Source organism: Capra hircus, unplaced genomic scaffold (genome assembly GCF_001704415.2).
Source record: "Capra hircus breed San Clemente unplaced genomic scaffold, ASM170441v1, whole genome shotgun sequence".
NCBI lineage: Eukaryota > Metazoa > Chordata > Mammalia > Artiodactyla > Bovidae > Capra > Capra hircus.
Window position 1 is genome coordinate 15,034 of NW_017191513.1, and position 6,558 is coordinate 21,591.

The following is a 6,558-nucleotide window of genomic DNA, read 5'->3' on the forward strand; positions in this document are numbered from 1 at the left end:
CATAAAGAAGGCTGAGCACTGAAGAACTGATGCTTTTGAACTGTGGTGCTGGAGAAGACTGAAGACTCTTGGGAGTCCTTTGGACTGCAAGGAGATCAAAGCAGGTAATTCTACAGAAAAACAATCCTGAATATTCATTGGAAGGACTGATGCTGAAGTTGAAGCTCCAATACTTTGGCCACCTGATGCAAAGAACTGACTCACTGGAAAAGACCCTGATGCCTGGAAAGATGAGGGCAAGAGGAGAAGGGGGTGACGGAGAATGAAAAGGTTGGGTGGCATCCCCAACTCAATGCATATGTTTGAGAAAACTCCAGGAGATAGTGAAGGAGAGGAAAGTCTAGTGTGCTGTAGTCCAATGGGGTCACAAGAGTCAGATACAACTGAGCAAGTGAACAACAACAATATTAAACTCTAAAGGGTTTGACTCTCTGAGGTTTGGGCTTCAAGATGTACATTTTTCAGTCTTCTTGAGTAATTCATTGGAAAAGACTCTGATGCTGGGAGGGATTGGGGGCAGGAGGAGAAGGGGACAACAGAGGATGAGATGGCTGGATGGCATCACTGACTTGATGGACGTGAATCTGAATGAACTCCAGGAGCTGGTGATGGACAGGGAGGCCTGGCATGCTGCGATTCATGGGGTTGCAAAGAGTCAGACACGGCTGAGAGACTGAACTGAACTGAACTGAGTAATTCATACATTCATTATAATTGTGAATTGCTGGTTTATGATAAGCATAGCATTACTGGTAACAGAGTTGTCTGGCAGCACTAGGTAAAAAGAATGACTTCCTCTACTCCAGCTTTTATGAAGTCCTGTTATGTAGCACTGGCCACAGAGAGATCTCTAACATATAGTTAAATCCTGACTCTGCTGCCATTGAGACCTCTGGGACCTGCATTTTACTGGGGTAAGAAACCAAGGTGGTAGCTGTAGCCAATGAGGCTGGTCAAGGCCCAGTTTTCTCATACCTGGGCTACAGGTGGAGAGCTGGTACTGCACCATCTGTGTGTACCAAAGGCACCATGAGGAGCTCTGCAGGGAAGCAGAGCTGAAATACATGGGATCACATTTCTGGGCAAGTAGTGCTTTTTCACCCTCAAAGTTTTTGGCTAACCAAGGGGCTCAAAAAACCAAAGAGAAAATATGTCCTTTGCAGTGGCTCCACCTTCTCTCCTGGGTTTCTGATAAAAGATGATTTTATTGTGTGGCTGCCTATAAAAGTCTTTGTCTTTCTGTCTTCTTTGTCCCTTGGTTCAGTTACCATGATCCATCATTTCTCTACCCTTGTGCCTCACTCTTACTCTCATTTTAGTAACCTTATTTTCTTTCTGTGGTCTTATTATTTTCACTTTTCTGCACACAAGTTAAATCAGTCCATTTTTTGCTTTGCCTACTCATCACATTCGAGAGCTGAGCTGTTTGGGATGGAATCTCACCTGCGTCCACAGAGCTTTTTGCTATTTCATGCACTTATGACAAGGTCTCCAGGCCACTGTGAGAAATCTGGCCTATGTGAACTTTCCATTCTCTCAGGATTCTGCTCCAGACAAACATCATGCAGAGATAACTCAGAAGCCTAAAAGAAGAAAGGAAATCCAGCAGAACATCAATGGAAATACCAGAAAAAGAAAAAAAGGATTCAAAAAATTAAATCCTCCATAAAATTAAAAAAAAAAAACTAGCAGAGATTATCAGAATCAACTTTTAGAATTCTGGAAATTACCAAAGGCTCTTTTCCAGAAAAATGACTGTATCTCTTTAAGGACAGGAAGGTTTATAGGGTTTTTACTTGCCCCAGTCTCATCTGATGGTCTCCAGCAAAGCAGTGTCTTTGAAATCTAACAATCTGAGTTCCTGGTACAGGAAAATGGGACTGAATCTCTTTCAAAGCCTCATTTCCAGAAAAACAAAAACTGAAAAAAATGTTACCAACAAATCTTTGCTATGAGAAAAACCAGAGGACGTCGTTCAGGCTGAAATCAAAGGATAGTAGGCAGTAACTTGTATCCACATGAAGTGCACTATAAGGGAAATGCAAAAGTACTTAGAGATGAATGAAAAACAGTTAACAACATAGCAAAACGTACCTAAGTCCCTTCTGCTGCTGCTGCTGCTAAGTCACTTCAGTCGTGTTCGACTCTGTGTGACCCCATAGACGGCAGCCCGCCAGGCTCCCCCGTCCCTGGGATTCTCTAGGCAACAATACTGGAGTGGGTTGCCATTTCCTTCTCCAGTCCATGAAAGTGAAAAGTCAAAGTGAAGTCGCTAAGTCGTGTCCGACTCTTAGCGACCCCATGGACTGCAGGCTCCTCCGTCCATGGGATTTTCCAGGCAAGAGTGCTGGAGGGGGGTGCCATTGCCTTCTCCCTAAGTCACTTCAGTCATGTCCAACTCTTTGTGACCCTGTGGACCATCGTCCAACAGAATCCTCTGTCCATGGAATTCTCCAGACAAGAATACTTGAGTGAGTTGCCATGCCCTCTTCCAGAGGATCTTCCCTACCCAGGGATTGAACCCATGTCTCTTATGTCTCCTGCGTTGGCAGGTGGGTTCTTTACTGCTAACACCACCTGAGAAGCCCAATGAAAGCAGTACTAGGAGGGAAATTTATAGCTATAAATGCTTACATTTAAAATGAACAAAGATCTCAAATCAATAACTTAACTTTCCACCTTAAAAAATAAAAAGCTAGAAAACTGGAAAAGAACTAAAAAACTAAACCCAAAATAGGCAGTGGGAAGGGATTAATAAATATTAAAACAGAGATAAATCAATTCAACATTGTACTGAATATATTAGTCAAGGCAATTAGGCAAGAAAAGGACCTAAGAACATCCAGATCAGGAATAAATTAGATAGTAGTGATCATTACATAACTTTATGAATAAACCAAAACTACAGATTTATAATTTTAATGGGGAGTTTATAGTATGTGAATTATCTCTCGATTGTATAAAAGTGAGTCTCATAGGTCTTTATAAATATTCTATTCATTTGCTTGTTTAAAAAAAGAAAAAAAATTCCAAAGGTCTGTACTAAACAGTTTTCTTTGACTTCTTCCCTTTTTCCTATATGATATGTTATATCATGACTCACTGGTTTCCTTTTTTTCCACTAGCACATGGGGAGAAACATGAGGAATTAATTACCTTAGGAAGTCCAGATTCCCACACCATCAGTGAGGGACAAAAATCTTCAGGAACTTCCAAAGGAACAAGAAAAGGTAAAGAAAAGTCTTCTGAGAAAGAAAGGACAGCCAAAGAAAAACAAGCACCTCGCTTTGAGCCTCAGGTGGGTGTGATGCTCTTTCTTATCTTTCTTATCAGAATCGCTTAATAGCTTTAGGCTCATTGGGTCATTGGTTAAATACCATATCTTTTAAGGAAAAAATCAAAAAATTCCATCTCCTTGTGTCCAGCAATCATCTGGATACTTTAAATACTTTAAATGCCCAATTCCTTGGACATTTTCTGTAAGCAGTCTTCTTTAGTTTAGTATCAAAAAGCATCAAATGAGCTTTTAATATGTAAGATGTTTTGGGGACTTGGATTTCTGATGTTACCTTCAAAAAACTCACAGTCTAATGGAGGAGACTGAAGGTAAAAAGAGAGTTGTGATGTTACATATGATATGCACAGTGGTAGAAAGGATAGGTACCTCTGCCTAGAGGAATCCTGAACTGAGTCAGTGATCAAAGATGTGCTGAGGCAAAATCCAACACAATCTGGTTTCTTAGTCACTAAGTTATGAGGTTAAGTAAGGGTCAAGTGGAGAGGAGTCTTCAAGCCTGGTTAGAAAGGTGGGACTGTATAAGCCAGGGATCCTGATTCCAAATTTTTTCACTGCCAGTTAAGTAATCCCAATGATTAGGGGTAAGGAGGAGTATGTGGGTGGGAAATCTGAGGAGTACAAGTACAATCCTAAAGATACTCAGATTTAAGCTGTTTAAACACTGAACTCAAGACAAATTATCTGTAAGGACAAAATCTTCTCATCATTGGTGCTTGCAGCTTAGGCTATGCAGGGCTTGGGAGTGGGAGGTGGGGCCTTTAAGAAGTGTATTGACATGATGAGATTTACATTTCAGATACCTTGATGACTTTTAAGGGTATGAAATTAAAGGCAAAAAGACAAGATAGGAAGACCATCAGAAAGCAGTGCAATAGTCCAGACAAAAGGGTACAAGCTGTTTCAGATACAGGTAAAAGAAAGGAAGAAGAAGACAAATAGAGAACTAACTAAGAACAAACTCAGTATGTAGTTATTAATCCAAAGGGGATGACAAACAGCAAGAAGGAACAAAGGATATCTCCCAACTTGGTTAACCAAATAGTATATTGGTAGTAAAACAGACACTAAAGAAAAATGAACAGATTCAAAGATGATGACTCCATTTTCCCCTACTCCAGTCATAGAAATACCTGTCCACTTGCATTTTCAAGGTGTAATTTCTTAGCTCTTGGAGTATACCTTTGGAAACATTGAAAGGTGGGGAAACTGAGGGGCTGGTGGTGCTTAGGGTGTTGCTCTTCTGTTTGTGTTGAAAGCTCAGCTGTTGCAAGCCAGCTCCAGTCCAATGTCAATGCTAGGAAGAGGAGAATTGCCACTGTTACAGAAGGAGTTTCAGCCTGCATCCCATAATGCAAATGGTCTTTTGAAGAAGTAGAGAAGCAAGCAAATGTGTTTCTTAGGCCCACCTCAGCTTTATTGGAGAATAAGCCACATCAGCCTACAAAGAAGATTTCGTATAAGCAAAATGAAGTGTAAACAGACCAAAACGAAGCACATACTTCAAGTAACACTGGTTACTCTACAAGCAACCAAGGTTTATATATTAGAATCTTGAAATTTAGCATTTGTGCTCCTAAGGGACTTAGAAAAGTGAGCATTCATATGTCACCATTGAACTTTGTTTCAAAGGCTGTTTTGGCAATCTGAATGAAATGATTTCATGTTTAGCTCAATAAGGCAAGTTCTCAAATATTAAGATAAGTATCCTACAGTGGCCGATGAAAACAGGTAAATGTTAAGCAAACTGCCAAATCTCTGAAAAAACAGTGTTAAATCAGCAGAAAAGAGAAGTCAGGGTATTAAGATGAAGGAAGAGTAAACAAAGTCGTTTTCATGGCACAAATGGTTTAAACACAAAATTTGGAGAGTCATTCTACCTCTTATCAAATCATATTAATTCATACCTGAAAGGTGAGGGGAAAAGTCTCCAAAAAAGGAAATAGACATTTCCAAGACAAATCATAAATTAAAAATAGAAACACTGAAAAGAGAAAATACAGTTCTTCAGTTACTGGTGTCCTGACTTGTAAGAAGCTAAACTCAGAATCTTCTTTATATGCTGTGGACAAGCCTATAAGTCCAAGTGGGTCACCTGAGCTTCCTCTAGTTTCTATTAATACTAAACAAAGTACTGCAAACTCTCTTACTCATTTCAATGAAGGTGGATGAGCTTTAGTGTAGGTAGTTATATTGGTGTACTCGTTACCAAATTAAAGTATGATTCAGTTTCAGGAAGAGGCAGTTAAAAGTAAGCAAGACTAGGAGCAAAGACAAAAATGGAGAGCAGAAAAAACATTTATCTCTTCAACAAGAAAAACTGCCAGGATAAGTATTGATGACAGAACCTGGGCATTCATTCAAGCATTAAGAACAACTGACCCAAAGCTCTGCATTAATGGATTGAAGAAGTGACTTTCATCTTCAGAAATTTCCTGAGGGAAAAGGAGTGGCTGCCAAGGAAAGAATTATCCCATATTTTTTAGGGCTGAGACAAATTGAAGATGGCATTTTCAGACTGCATTTAGAAAAATGTTGGCTTCACTTTGGCTACATGAATCCAGTGAAAGGAAGACTTTGCACAATTGGTGATGGAGGAATGAGGGATGTGACAACTCATCAGACATTATGGAAATCAGCTGAACTCACACACAGCCAGTTTATCAGTTCTTTGACTGCATTTGCGGTGGAAGTACAAGCACCATATTAGCTTCATGTTGGAATCGTTTCATATGTCCTTGGGTGAATGTAAGGAACCCTGTCAAAAATGAAGATAAGATGTGTTTTCACAAAATGTCATTGTTGGAACCGTCCAAATGAATTGGAGCCCAGTATTTTATGATAGTCAAACTTTGGGAAATATTCTTAAGGATAAAATGGGATACACACTGATGATAGGAATAGCAAGAAATCCCAGAAGTCTTAAGGTAGCTGCAGTAGGTGCCGTGGTAAACAGAGGGATAATGCCAACAGCTTTTATTACTAGCTCTTAGTAGCTGGGAGGCTGTCAGTATAAGATGTGGTAGGCCACCAGAGCTGCATCTGCTGCTCCAGGCTACTTTGCAAAGCGTGCATTTGAAAAATGATCTTCATCAAGAAGGAAGTTTGCTTCCAACTAACCCCTCAGTATTAGCGATGAATGAGTGTAAATGTCTTTGGTCAGACATCCCCATTAGCATGCCTAGAACATTGAATATTGGGCATTGGACATTATGAGAGTGATGTAAGAAACACTGTGACATACACACTCTTGAAAACCAAAC

The 6,558-nt window shown here is 40.0% G+C and overlaps 1 pseudogene; it reads left to right on the forward strand.

Annotated features, from left to right (window-relative positions):
• The first annotated feature begins 3,125 nt into the window (after positions 1-3,125).
• LOC108634883 lies at positions 3,126-6,554 on the forward strand (annotated as a pseudogene).
• The last annotated feature ends 4 nt before the right edge of the window (positions 6,555-6,558 follow it).